General features: G+C 44.6%; 1 pseudogene; it reads right to left on the reverse strand.

Moving 5' to 3' along the window:
- Positions 1-838: 838 nt before the first annotated feature.
- LOC122491048 lies at positions 839-2,570 on the reverse strand (annotated as a pseudogene).
- Positions 2,571-14,096: the final 11,526 nt, after the last annotated feature.

Consider the following 14,096-nt stretch of genomic DNA (forward strand, 5'->3'; position numbering starts at 1 on the left):
AACTCCAGGCCTTTGCTAGGCAGCTTTCCCCAACCTCCAGATGCATTGATTTCAGACATCTCTCCAGTACCATCCTACCCCATCCTGCCCCTCATCTCCTCTGGCCTTAACTCCCAGCAAGCCCTGCTGTATCTGCCCCCCAAAGTGTCAGCAATATTTTCATTTCCTAGACTTTCCAAACCATCTTCCCTCTCCAGCCCCACTCTTCTCCCTCTGCCTACTTACTTGTCTGCTCTCCTACTGGGTCAGGAACTCCCAGGCAAGGATTATACCGAACCCACCAGCCTAAGCCTAGGGCCAGAAAAGAGCAGAAACTGAATGAATATGTGTGTGTGACATTCTGCCACCATATGCTTGCCAAGATGAAGGTACCTCTTTTCTGGGACAGTACCTGTGGCCCAGGGATGATGTCTAGCCACCCTTACCTCCAACCCCCTGCAGCCTGATACACAGCAGGTGCTTGGTGAATGCCTGTTGTCTCTACTTGAATTAAGCAGTAACAGAATAATGCCAGGTGGTCACAGGCACTGGCATTGGGGTCAACACACTGCCCGGCTTGAATCTGGCTCTGTGTGTACCTGCTATGTGATCTAGAGATGGTGTCTTCACCTCTCTGAGCCTTGCCATTCAGATCTGTATTGGGGGTGGGGATGCTGCCTCCCTCAGACAGTAATGATGAGAACTGAATGTCCCCAGAGAGGTGGACATGGCCTTAAACATTTGCCTTTCCCTGGGGTCCACGGGCCACCTAGAGTGGAGGCCAGGCCATGATGGGTTCTCACTCCAACAGAAGGGAGCAGAGGACGTTTCAAGCGGGGGGTCTCCAAGTGTCTCCAGGCTAAGTGCTGGTTACCAATAGGACAATTAGGAGTAGGGAGATGCCCAACAGAAGCCACAGAGCCCTGGTTCCATCCCAGGGATGGATAACCTTTTAAGACTGGCTTGTTTTCATTCCGTATAATTCTCTTGAGAGAATTAGGACAGCTAAGTTCTAGAACCTAGGCTCCTTCCTCATCCTCCCCTTCTCCCAACCTTTTATTTTAAAATAATTTTTCAATTTGCAAACTTAGCGCACAAAATTCTTATATGCCTGTCAGCCAGCTTCCTCTAATGTTAACCACAGAACCATAGAATAATGATCCAAAGCAAGAAACTAACATTGACACAATACTATTCACTAATCTACAGACCTTATTCAAATGTCACCAACTGTCTCACTAATGTCATTTCTCTGGTCCAAGATCCGAAGCAGACTCCCACATTGCTTTTGGTTGTTATGACTCCTTAGTCTCCCCATTTCTAGGGTAGTTCCTCAGTCTTGCTTTGTCTTTCATGACCTTGATAGTTTTGAAGAGAACCGTAGAACATCCCTAACTTTTGGTTTGATGCTTCTTCAAGGGTAAATTATGGCTATGTATTTTAGGCAGGAACACCACAGAAGTGACGTTGTGTCCTTCTCAGTGCATTATACCAGACGTGCATGATTTCAGTATGTCTCATTACTGGCAACATTAACTTTAATCACCCGGTAAGATAGTGTCTGCAGGGTTTCCACTGTGAAATTACTACTTATTCTTTTGTAATTAAGAAGCATCTTGTAGGGAGGTACTTTGAGACTATGCAAATACCCTTTCTTATCAACTTTTGCCCGCTAATATTAACATTCATTGATGACGCTTTCTGACAATTATTACTGTTGTTTCCCAAATGGTGATTTTCTATATCATTCTTTGTGTGTGTGTGTGTGTGTGTGTGTGTGTGTGTGTTAGTAAAGTTTATTTATATCACATTTTATCATGTCAGTCACACTGAAGTCCTGGAGATTTGTATGTGCATACAGAATCCAGGACATTCTTGGGAGGATTTTTTTTTTTTTTCAAAAACAAAAACAAAACAAGATGTAATTAATGTGACAGTTGGGTAGCTTAATGACCATCATGCTCCTTTGGGGTCTCATCTGGGATTTTATTTTATTTTTTAATGTTTCACTTAGGTTTGAGAGAGAGAGTACAAGTAGTGTAGAGGCAAAGAGAGAGGGAGACACAGAACCCAAAACAGGCTCCAGGCTCTGAGCTGTCAGCACAGAGCCCAAAGCGGGTCTCGAACTCAGGAACCACAAGATCATGACCTGAGCTGAAGTCAGACACTGAACCAACTAAGCCATCCAGGTGCCCCTCATTTGGGATTTTAGAGTGAACTGTATCCAAAGGCTGCCAGTGGCAACTCAAGAGAGAGCCATAGGTCCTTACTTTTCACCATAAACTCCTTATTTAACTCTTCAATAGTCAAAAGAAGATTTGGATCTTCCAGTGGGTCTTCATCCTGTCTTTCTGCCAGAGCTGTGCTTTCCTGACACACGACCAGAGTTTCAGCTCAGTGTCCAGAGGTTCCATGCACTTCCATCTGCTGCATAACCAGAAAGAGAGTAACCTCTGTGCTATTGCTCAAACCAGTTGCCCGAGTGGTAACCCTGGCAGGTCTGGAACACTGGCTTCACCCTTTGCCAGTACGAGTGATAATTACTTTTGCTGAGCTATGCCAAAACTTGCATATCTTTCCTGCCCAGCCATTTACCCAGAAACTTCACAAAATGAGGCCAGTTTGAATTTCTGCATTAAAAATTCCAGCTCAGGGGCTAAGACCTCTCACCTTCTCACAACTTCTATCGTTCTTTTTACATTTATTAATTGGATTTTGCTGTAAGAAAGACTTGGCCCTTCTATTTATTTATATATATCAGCATGGACTCATGAGTATTGATTTTATTCCATTATTATCATTGATTTTGCTGTTCAAATCACCTCAATTTTTTTTTTTTGAGAGAGAGAGAGAGAGAGAGAGAGAGAGAGAGAGAGCATGAGCTGAGGGAGAAGGACAGAGGAAGAGAAAGAGAATCTTAAGCAGGCTCCACACTAAGTGAGAAGCCCAATGCAGGGTTCAATCCCACGACCCTGGGATCATGACCTGAGCTGAAATCAAGAGTCAGATGCTTAACCTACTGAGCCACCCAGGCACTCCTCTCATCCTCTTTTGAAATATCTCAGCCCATCTGCTTCCTGTTGGGTTGAATTTCCACCATAGCACCTCGAACACCTACACTCTGGTATGCAGGGCAGGTTGTGAGGGTTCAGAGCCCTTGCATGGGTGGCCAGGTTTCCCTGGAATTCACTGAGGCATCTTCCGAGCAAGGGCTGGGTCCTCCTGGAATGGGCAGGTTCCAGCTAGAGGAAGTCAGTCATGGTTCTGGGGGCAGGGAATTCCAGGAAGGTCTGAGCCTGGCTAGGTAGACTCTCCCGGAATTACCCTGACCTCCATAGACCCACCCCAATCCTGGCCCACTAGCAGCACCGGCCCACTGCTTGTTCTGCGCTTTTCCTTCTTGACCCCCTCTTCTCTGCCCAGGGATTGTTGCTGAGAAGTGCAGGTGGCAGACAGCTGGGCAGCACTTGCCCAAATTCTCTCCTGCAGAGAAAGCGCTCTCCTCCTGGGGTTTAGTTACTCGCTGTTCTCCACCAGCCCAAAGCAGCCAAAGCAGAGACAGCACCAGTCAAGGACAAAGGGGACTTCCCCATATCAAAGTGGGCTGGGGGGAAGAAGTCTCTGAACTCATCTTCTTTGCTCTCTTCAAGAAGTGCAACAATTATTTGCCCTGGGAAGAGTGTGGACCCAGCCCCTGATGACAGGTAGCTGGGATGCACAGGGCCTCTCCTACAGGATACAGTGCTGCTTCAACTTCAGAATGGAGACCTTAAAATTCATACTGTCCTGACACACTCCTAACACACAATTTTAACACACTGGACACATTTACCATTACAGCAAAAAGTGGCATCACATTTTCAAAACATCTGCTTCTATTGCCAGCCAAGGACCAACTGTGAACCTGTGGACATTTTGCCTGCAGCCTGACCCTTCCTGTCCTCTGCCAGCCAACTCTAAGCCCATCTCCTCCCCAGAAGCTTCCTCAAGTCTTTCCAGGCCTCTCCAAACATCCCTGCTCTGAGCTTCCTGAGTCTGTAAGGGAAATATTGTTCAAGGACAAATCTGTCTCCCTACCAGACCACAAATTCCTCACAGTCAGAGTGGTTCATCTGCACACAGAGTGCCTGGTGCTACCCTCACAGAGCAGAAGCTAGAAAGCCAGGCAGCTAATTTGCTGACATAACCCAACCAGCACTGGACAAGCTGACGTTTTGACGGACAGGCCCCAATTTGGCCCTGCCTCATCCTCTGCCTCACTCTCGGTCTCTTTCTCTCCATTTCTCTGTCTTCCCTGGGCAAACTTCACCCCATTCCGGGCTAAGCCCGTGACAGGGTCAGTCAGACCCTCTCTAGGGTCTTGAAGTTGGAGCTCCTAAACAAACTTGCCCCCGAGTTTAGAAGTTCTGGTAAAGCCCATGTTTACTTACTTTGATTAGATGTCAGGCCAGACCAACTTCTTCCTATCATGCTCCATTGACGGCACAACAGGAAGGAAATTTTACTCATCTCACCTCTTCCATTTCCTCTTTCTGTGCTGCCCCCACTGGCTGATCCCTTCCAGCCACCCAGACATGTCTCTCCTTTTGTACATCTGCCCAGCCTGTCATGTTCAGGGCCCTAGGAGGGGGCTGCTTTCAGCTTGGAGCGGGGGGGGGGGGGGGGGGGGGCATGTGTAACCTTTGTACCACTTACCAGTCCCTTGCTACAAGCTTATTTGAAATCAATGTATTTGTTCACTTATCAAAATGTCTTCAACCACATATTACATGTTAGCTTTAATATAGCGCTTACATTACGGCTCAGAGAGCCTTGCCCAGAAACACACGGTTGACGAGAACCCACCAGGGTTTTCTGGCTCCCATATCAGTGCTCTCTTGCCTACAATGTACATGAATATTCTGTTTGATTTTTTTCTCCTTCCTGCTCTCCACCCATTCCAACTCAGATCTAGTTAGCTGTTCTAGGACAGAAGTTATTTGTCACCCATCTGAGGATCCCTCGCACCACAGTCTGGCCAATGGGATGGACACACTGCAAACACTCAATAAAAGTTTACTGAGGGAACACATGCTTCTATGTAGAAAGCCTCCCCAAGAATTACCTACTCTTATCTAAGGCTGGTACTAATGTTTTTTGTACACAGACTCCAGTCCCTGAGGCTTCTTCTGTCTATAGAGGAAGGTCCACACACTGTGAATGGTTGGTTTATATATTGTCTTTTTAAACCTATAGGTTCTTTCTCCACCTCCATCTTTTTGCTTTTCCTCAAAACTTATTGAGGAAACTGGTTGTTCGTCCTGTATGTCAGGTTTCCCATGGTCTAGACTGTGCTGATTGCATCCTTGTGGTGGTCTTGAACGTTTCTCTGCCCTCTTGTTTTCCTGTAAATTGGAAGCTAGAGATCTGATCAGATTCAGCTCTTATACTTCACAGGTGGTGCTATTCATCCATCGGGAGGCATGTACTGTGTGGTTGTCACTCTTCTTGTGAGCTGAGCAGCCACTGATGCTCAATGCCAACGCCCATTCATTCTTTAGCAGTTGCACAATGGTGGCTGGTTTACCTCTGATGACTTATGGTCTCCTCCTGCAGACTCTGATGCACCCCTGACCTTTCTGTAGCACCTTTCTCCTAAACGGCTTCTTAGCTACTGACATTCCTTGGTACTTAGATATAGCACGAGCTTCCTCCAAAACACCCCAGTTAGGGGTCTACTCTTGGAGGACAGAGGTTCAGTGGTCATCACAATGTGTGCCCTGACTCCTCCAACCAAAAGAGGTGAAGTCAAGTGTAGATCAGTGCCAGCTGAGGTCGCCGAATGAAATGGGCTTGCACCTAGCAGGAGATTGCCTCTGCTAAAACTCCCAGCAGCTTGTGCTATCACAGTCACTTCTAGCTCTGAGTCTTTGCATCCTTGAATGCTCTAGCCCACTCACAGCTCACTTCTCCCAGCTGTTCCCTGCCCCTGAAGATACAGGTATGGGACTTGGCCCTGAGACTCTGTCTCCTCAGAATCACTCACCACTCCATCGTGAGCATAACAGATGTTCCTTAAGTTTGGGGCCATGGTTGGGTTTAAATTTGTCGTGTGCCTGGGCCCCTCTCTTTATTCTGGGCCCTTCTCATTCCGACTCTCCTTTCCACAGACACACTCCCCTCATTACAGTGAAGATCAGCTTGGTGACTCGCTGTGGTGACAGAGACCACCTGCCTCAGGTTTCCCCCAGCAGCACAGAAGACGTGAAGCTCTGAAATAGCTCCTTCTGTGGTTCCCATTCCGACCCAGTCCCTATGGAGAGAAGGAAATGTGGAGATACATAGTCCTCTTCTCCTTTAGAACTACACTTTTGTGCCAATGGACCCCTGGGATAGTGTAACAAAGCCTTGGACTCTCTCTCAGAATAATGTTTTTAAAAACATAAAGCAAAATATGTTAAAAACCAATTATATGCCTCAGAACTTGAAACAATCCAGTTGTCCTCGGTGGGAAAATGATTAAATAAATTCCATGCCTAGCATGGAACACTACTCAAGACCAAACAGATTAGAACAAATTAGTGGATGCCAGGGTTTAAGGAAGGAAGAGCATGGCAATTGTTAGACTATGAAAGAATGGCATGAGGGGCCCTCATGGTGACAGAACTGTTCTCACGGTCACACAAATCTACATGAGATAAAACTGCATGGAACTAAATGCACACACGTGCACACACACCACACACTAGTGCACAGAAAACTGGTCAGACTTGAATAAAGTAGGGGGATTGTATCAATATCAATTTCCCGGACACAACATTGTACTATAGTTTTGCAAGATGTTACAAGGGGAGAAACTGGATGAAAGGTATACAGGAGCTCTTGGAATTATTTCTTAAAATTCCTGTCTATAATTTAGATAATTTTATTTTAAAATAAAAAGTTTAAAAAATTCTGAAATATAATTGTTAAAATATTTTCATTTTTTTATTCATTTACAAAAAAAGTTTTTTAATGTTTATTCATTTTTGAGAGAGAGAGAGAGACAGAGTACAAGCGGGGGTGGGGCAGAAAGAGAGCAACACACAGAATCCCAAGCAGGCTCCAGCCTCTGAGCTGTCAGCACAGAGCCCGATGCAGGGCTTGAACCCATGAACCATGAGATCATGACCTGAGGTGAAGTCAGATGCTAAATGGACTGAGCCATTCAGACATCCCATGTTAAAATATTTTTTAAACACATTTATGATACGGGAATACAGGGGCTTGAGGAAATCAAGCTTCCCTTTCTATCCTATATCAATCTAAAAAATTACTCCCCAGGCCAGGGAGAAGATAAGAGGTCTGAGAGAAGCAAGTCAATGTAGACATTAAAGAGATTCTGTGCTCTGCCTCCCAGCCAGAGTCCTGGGGTTTATGGGGTCCAGAGGCAGAGGGACACGGTAATGGTGAATCCAAGATGAGCAGGGCTACAGGCAGCCCCCATCCCACACCCTCACCTGGCACAGAAGCAGTTGAATGACGTATTCAGTGCCCTGCCGGGGCTGAAGGTGCCAGCGGATCAGATTGAGTGTGGATGGAAGGGACTGGTGACCAACAGGAAGGCAGGAAATGATATCTAAGTGAAGACCCCCATGGGCAGATGCCACCAAAGACCAGATGGTACAGTGTTGAACCTTGGCACTGACCGAATCTCATAGAAGTGATGAGGTTCTGGGAAATGGGTGACCCTCACAGTAACTGAGGCTTACTTTTCAATATCCTGTGGATTAGGGTCTCAAAACAGAAAATAAGTTATTATAGAAAACTATGACCGTGTTTTCTTGTACACTCGAGTATGTGGCCAAGAGCCAATGGCACTTTGAAAATCCATGGGAATAGCTTCTACAGCAGACACTTTGGTGATTCTCCTATCCTGTGGCCTCACCCGCAGTGGACACTTTGGTGGTCCTCCTATCCCCTGGCCTCACTCTGGCCTCACCTGCTCAATATACACTGCTGACTTCCCACTGGCAGTGCCCACACTACTTCCTCTGAGGGCTTCTCTGGCTAACGAAGCCTGTTTTGCCCCTGCCCAGCCATATGGTCCTCCCCCCCCTCAAGACTCCTTAACAAATGACTGGGGTGAGTTGGTACAAAACTACCCCACCAACCTCGGCCCTGAGATGTGTGTTGTATACTACCCTGAGTTTCTCCAGGTTGCAGCTACCCACAGGGTAACAGAGGTAACATAATCTTTATTGGCGTCCTTCCCTCCCCTGCCTCACTTCCCTACTCTCCTGCCTGTGTCTCCTAAATAAACTACTACTTGAACCACATGACCTTGCCAATCGCTGATCTTCTTGGACTTATTAAAACGGCAATTTCATATAGACCAAACTAAAATGTACACTCAACCCTTTGTCTTAAGGTCTGCCAACACAGTTATCTACGTACTCTATCCAAGGATTTCTCCCTCAAATTACCACCCAGTCACCCTTAGGGAGATCAATGGGAGACAGTGCTAAGCCAAATCGGGGGGGCTGAACCCCTTGAGATCTATAGAGGACCCTCTGCCTCCTCTGGTTCCCCAGGATGGCAGATCCTAGAAGAGGTGGGGCAGAACAACACAGAGGCTGCTTCAGGATGAACACATCCTCCACCCAGATATTGCACATTGGAGTGGGAAGTGTGGCCACAAAATGAGGAAACCATAGGAGATAAAGAAATGCTGTAACTGGAAATATGATGGAATGTTTGGAAGCAAAAGACCTGGGTGTGAGCTGAAAATCTGGAAAGAGGAACATCAGGCTGAGATTAGGAAGGTGACACTGACATTGAAAAGCTCCAGGGGCCTATTTGGCCTGGTCCCAGTCCTCCCTCCTGGAGAACTCAATCCCTCCAAAATAGAGGGCTCTGAATATAGAGAGAGGCTCAAGGGTTATAGAGAGAGGCTTGGGTTAAGGCAAGGCTGTTTCCACAGAGCAGATGCTTTCCCCTGTAACCCACTGGAGGAAATGTATTTTGCCTGGCGGTCCACAGCATAAGCATCACAAAATAATAATTACCCTAACTACCCACAACATGCTTTGATATTTTCTACTCTGTTCTATTTCATATTTTCTAAATGTTGGACGTGGTCCCTTAACTGATTTCACAACCCGCTTCTGGGTGGTGACCTATGGTTTGAAATGCTGCCCTTGAGTGTATCCAGAAATAAAAGGGTGTGGACCAGGATTGCTGAGCTTTTCCTAAATACCGTGTATTTACGTCAGCCCCCGGTCCCATTCAGGGCTGCAGGGACTGCTGGGCTCAACCAGAAGAACCTCTCAAATTCTGTAAAATTAAAGTGATTCCTATCTCCTGATCCAGTGATTCAAAACAGGATTGCTACCACTTTCACATTTTTTCCACCTCTTAAAAAAATTGTAATGTTTTATTTATTTTGAGAGAGAGGGAGAGGGAGTGTGTGTGAGTGGGGGGGGGAGCAGAGAAAGAGAGAGAGAGAGAGAGAGAGAGACAGACAGACACACAGAGAGAGAGACAGAGAGAGAGAGACAGAGAGAGAGAGAGAGGATCCAAAGCAGGCTCTGCACTGATAGCAGAGAGCCCGATGCGGGGCTCCAACTCACAAACCACAAGATCATGACCTGAGCCAAAGTCAGACAGCCACTTAATCCACTGAACCACCCAGGTGCCCCCTGCCTTTCACATTTTTTGCCACATCCCCGTACCACCTGTACTACGTATTATTGTATGAATATTCTCTCTAAATCAACTCATCACCTTTTTGAAACTTAAATACTCATACCAGCTCTGTCTCATGGAATACTTTTGATAAAATCAAAGTTTTGATGCTATTCCCTAATGCAAAATAAAACCAAAACACAATTATGAAAATAAAACATGCCTTCTGTGTTCTACCTTATATCATTCAGCCAGTGGCCCTCCCTGGTCTGCTCCTTTCACAAGAAAACAATCTAGGCTCTGCATAGCTCAAGCTGTCCCTGTTCCCAGAAAGGGATCCCATTGGGATCCCCAATGGACCCAGCCTAGTATGCAGGAGATCCAGGTACTTAGATAAGAACACGATTATATCCTTATTTTCACTGACCTCTGATGGAAATTCAACATTTCCTTCAAACAGAATGTGATACATGACTTGCCACCAGTGAAGTCACTGATAGTTTTATTCACATCACCAGTGTAGCAGACATTTCAAAATATTTACACTCATCACTTTCTGAAAATTGTTTTCAGACCCACTTTGTATTTAAGACATCAATAAAGAAACACATAGGGGCGCCTGGGTGGCGCAGTCGGTTAAGCGTCCGACTTCAGCCAGGTCACAATCTCGCGGTCCGTGAGTTCGAGCCCTGCGTCAGGCTCTGGGCTGATGGCTGAGAGCCTGGAGCCTGTTTCCGATTCTGTGTCTCCCTCTCTCTCTGCCCCTCCCCCGTTCATGCTCTGTCTCTCTCTGTCCCAAAAATAAATAAACGTTGAAAAAAAAATTTTTTTTAAATAAATTAAAAAAATGAGAAACACATAGATAGCACATGCTATGCCACAATTGAAAAAATATTGTGGTATATGTGTTTTTCAATAGGATTGCTAATCTTATGTATTTTTCCCTCCCCCATTCCCCCGTATGTATTTTATTTTATGATTTTTAAAACATATTCTGAGATGGGTCCATAGGCTTCACAGACTTCCAGAGGGAGCCATGGAACAGAAGAGGTTAAGACACTACATAGAGAATCATGGTTTAGGGCTGGGTTTGGAGCTAGACAGACCTGAGTTGAAATCTTAATTCTGCTATTTACATAAGCCAAACTACTTATGCCTCTAGAAGTTCCCTCACTTCGAGAATGGAGATCACTAGATTAGCATATACCTGAGTAAAGCTGAAGTCCAAACCCAGCCCAGACTGCCTCATGGGGCAGATAAAGCCTAGATGGAGATAGGAGGGCTGGGGTAGGGTCCACCTTTCCCTGGGCTTCCTAACTTTCCCTTCAGGGAAGTCATTTGTCCCCCCTCAGCCTGGCTGAGCCCAGATTTCTGTATCAGGACAGAAATACTGATTTCAGGTCCTACTGACATACTCTATCCCATTTATGAGCCCAGAATCTTCACCCCACTCCCAAAATTGACTGACACTATGAGGCGTCCAAGAGAGGCCTGTCATGTCCTGCTTTTAAGCATTGACATGGCATATCCACATTTGGCCACTGGATGGAGCCAGTTCACATTCTTAATCCTTCAGCCCAAAAGGCCAAGCCAGACCTCGTCCCTCAGAGCTGAGAACATTCCCTCATCCTGCTCCGCTTTTTTTTTTTTCCAAATTGAGCCTGACATTCAAAAAAGCACCCACTTTGTGCTCCTTTCCAGTAACCTACTACTCGAAGAATGGTGGTGACCATCCTGACTTTTAACATAGGTTAACTTTGCCTGCTCTTACCCTTTATTTAAATGCAGTCGTAAAGAATATATTAGAAAATGAAGATGACACAAATGGAAGGATATTCCATGCTCATGATTGGAAGAATTAATATTGTTAAAAAGTCCATACTGCACAAAGCAATCTACAGATTTAATATGATTCCCTATCAAAATACCAATAGCATTTTTCACAGAAACTAGAACAAATAATACTAAAATTTGTATGGAACCACAAAAGATCCCGAATAGCCAAAGCAATCTTGAGAAAGCAGAACAAAGCTGAAGGTATCATGATTCCAGATTTCAAGATATACTACAAAGCTACAGTAATCAAAACAGTCTGGCACTGGTACAAAAATAGACACATAGATAAATAGAACAGAATAGAGAGTCCAGAAATAAACCCACAATTAGATGGCTAATTAATCTATGAGAAAGGAGGCAAGAATATACAATGGGTAAAAGACAGTCTCTTCAATAAATGGTGTTGGGAAAACTGGCCAGCTATGTGCAAAAGAATGAAGCTGGACCACTTTCTAACACTAGTCACAAAAATAAACTCAAAATGGAGTAAAGACCTAAATGTGAGACCTGAGACCATAAAAATCCTAGAAGAGAACATAGGCAGTAATTTCTCTGACATTGGCTATCAATAGACACATTTTTCTAGATATGCCTCCTGAGGCAAGGGAAACAAAAACAAAAATAAACTATTGGGAGTACATCAAAATAAAACACTTGGCACAGCAAAGGAAACCATCAACAAAACAAAAATGCAACCTACTGAATGGCATAAGATATTTGCAGATGATATATCTGATAAAGGGTTAATATCTAAAATATATATTTAAAAAAAAGTATACAACTTAACACCAAAACAAACAATCCAGTTAAAAAAACAGGTAGAAGACTTGAATAGATATTTTTCCAAAGAAGACATCCAGACAGGCAACAGACACTTGACAAGATGCTCAATATCACTCAACATCAGGGAAATGCAAATCAAAACCACAAAGAGGTATCACTCCACACCTGTCAGAATGGCTAACATTAAAAAGACAAGAAATAACAAGTGTTATAAGGATGTGGAGAAAAAGGACCCCTCATGCACTGTTGATGGGAATGTAAATTGGTGCAGCCACTGTGAAAAAGCAGTATGGAGATTCTTCAAAAAAACTAAAAATAGAAATACCACATGATCCAATAATTCCACTACTGGGTATTTACTCAAAGAAAATGAAAACAGTAATTTGAAAGACACGTGCACTACTATGCACTATGTTTACTGCAGCATTATTTACCATAGCCAAAATATGGAAGCACCCTAAGTGTCTACTGATAGATGACTGGATAAGGAAGATGTGGTGTGTGTGTGCATGTATGTATGTACATATACCCATGTTTATGTATGTATACACACACAATGAAATATTATGTAGCCATAAAAGAGGATGAGATCTTGCCATTTGTGACAACATGGATGGACCTAGGGTATTATGCTAAGTGAAAGCAGACAGACTGAGAAAGACAAATATCATATGATTTCATTCATATGTGGAATCTAGAAAACAAAGCAAATGAATACATAAACAAAAAGCAGAATTAGACCTATAAATACAGAGAACTGATGGTTGCTGGAAAGAAGGGGGGTGGGAGATGGGCAAAATGGGTGAGGAGGATGGGGAGATACAGGTTTCCGGTTATGGACTGAATAAGTCGCAGGAGTAAGAGGTACAGCATAGAGAATACAGTCAATGATATTGTAATAACATTGTATGGTGACAGATGGTAGCTATACTTGTGGTGAGCATAGCATAATGTATGGAATCACTATGAATCACTATGTTATACACATGAAAATAGTGAAACATTATGTCAACTACACTCAAATTTAAAAAAATAATAATAAAATATTCTTTTGCGTTGGTTCCTTTTGTTAAACATTGTAAGATTACAGGAAATAGAGGTTCATTTATTCTTACTGCCCTATAAGTTCCAGTGGGTGACTATGCAATACTTTATCTGTCCATTTATCTGGTGGCTGGGCATTTGAATAGTTTCTACTTTGGGGTTTGCTTTGTGGTTGCTCCGTGGAGGGTGGTATCCACCCATCCAAAATTGGCTCGGAGCTGGAGATGGTGATGCAATACACTCACCAAGAGGGTCTGAAAGATTCATTCTCACATAGTGAGGCTTTCAGGGGCAAGCATGGCCAACACTCAAGCCAGTCTGTTTGGCTGGACCAGAAGGGGCAAGTGGCTTGGGTTTTTATAGTGACTGGAGGTGGAGGAGGTCCAAGATGAAGACTCCCTCTTCCACAGGCTGGGGTTTGTGTGGCTTGGATTCCCATCCACAACAAGGAAACATGGGTTTTCTTAGCAGCATGTCCAGGTGTGCGGCAGGACGGAAAAAGGGAGTAATGGGGCTTGAGGGCTGTCAGCGGTCAAACATCAAAAATGGAGTCAGACTAGGGGTGCCTGGGTGGCTCAGTCGGTTGAGCGTCTGGCTCTTGATTTCGGCTCAGGTCATGATCTTGGGCTTCACACTGATGGCACACGGAGCCTGCTTGGAGTTGTCTCTCCCCTCTCTCTCTGCACCTCCCCCCACCACCCAAAAGTGGAGGGGAGAGTTTGTTTGTTTATTTATTTAGAGAGAGAGAAAGAACAAGGGAGAGGCAGAGAGAGAGAACCCCAAGCAGTCTCCATGCTGCCAGCAGAGTC

The sequence above is a fragment of the Prionailurus bengalensis genome, chromosome C2 (genome assembly GCF_016509475.1).
Source record: "Prionailurus bengalensis isolate Pbe53 chromosome C2, Fcat_Pben_1.1_paternal_pri, whole genome shotgun sequence".
Classification (NCBI taxonomy): Eukaryota; Metazoa; Chordata; class Mammalia; order Carnivora; family Felidae; genus Prionailurus; species Prionailurus bengalensis.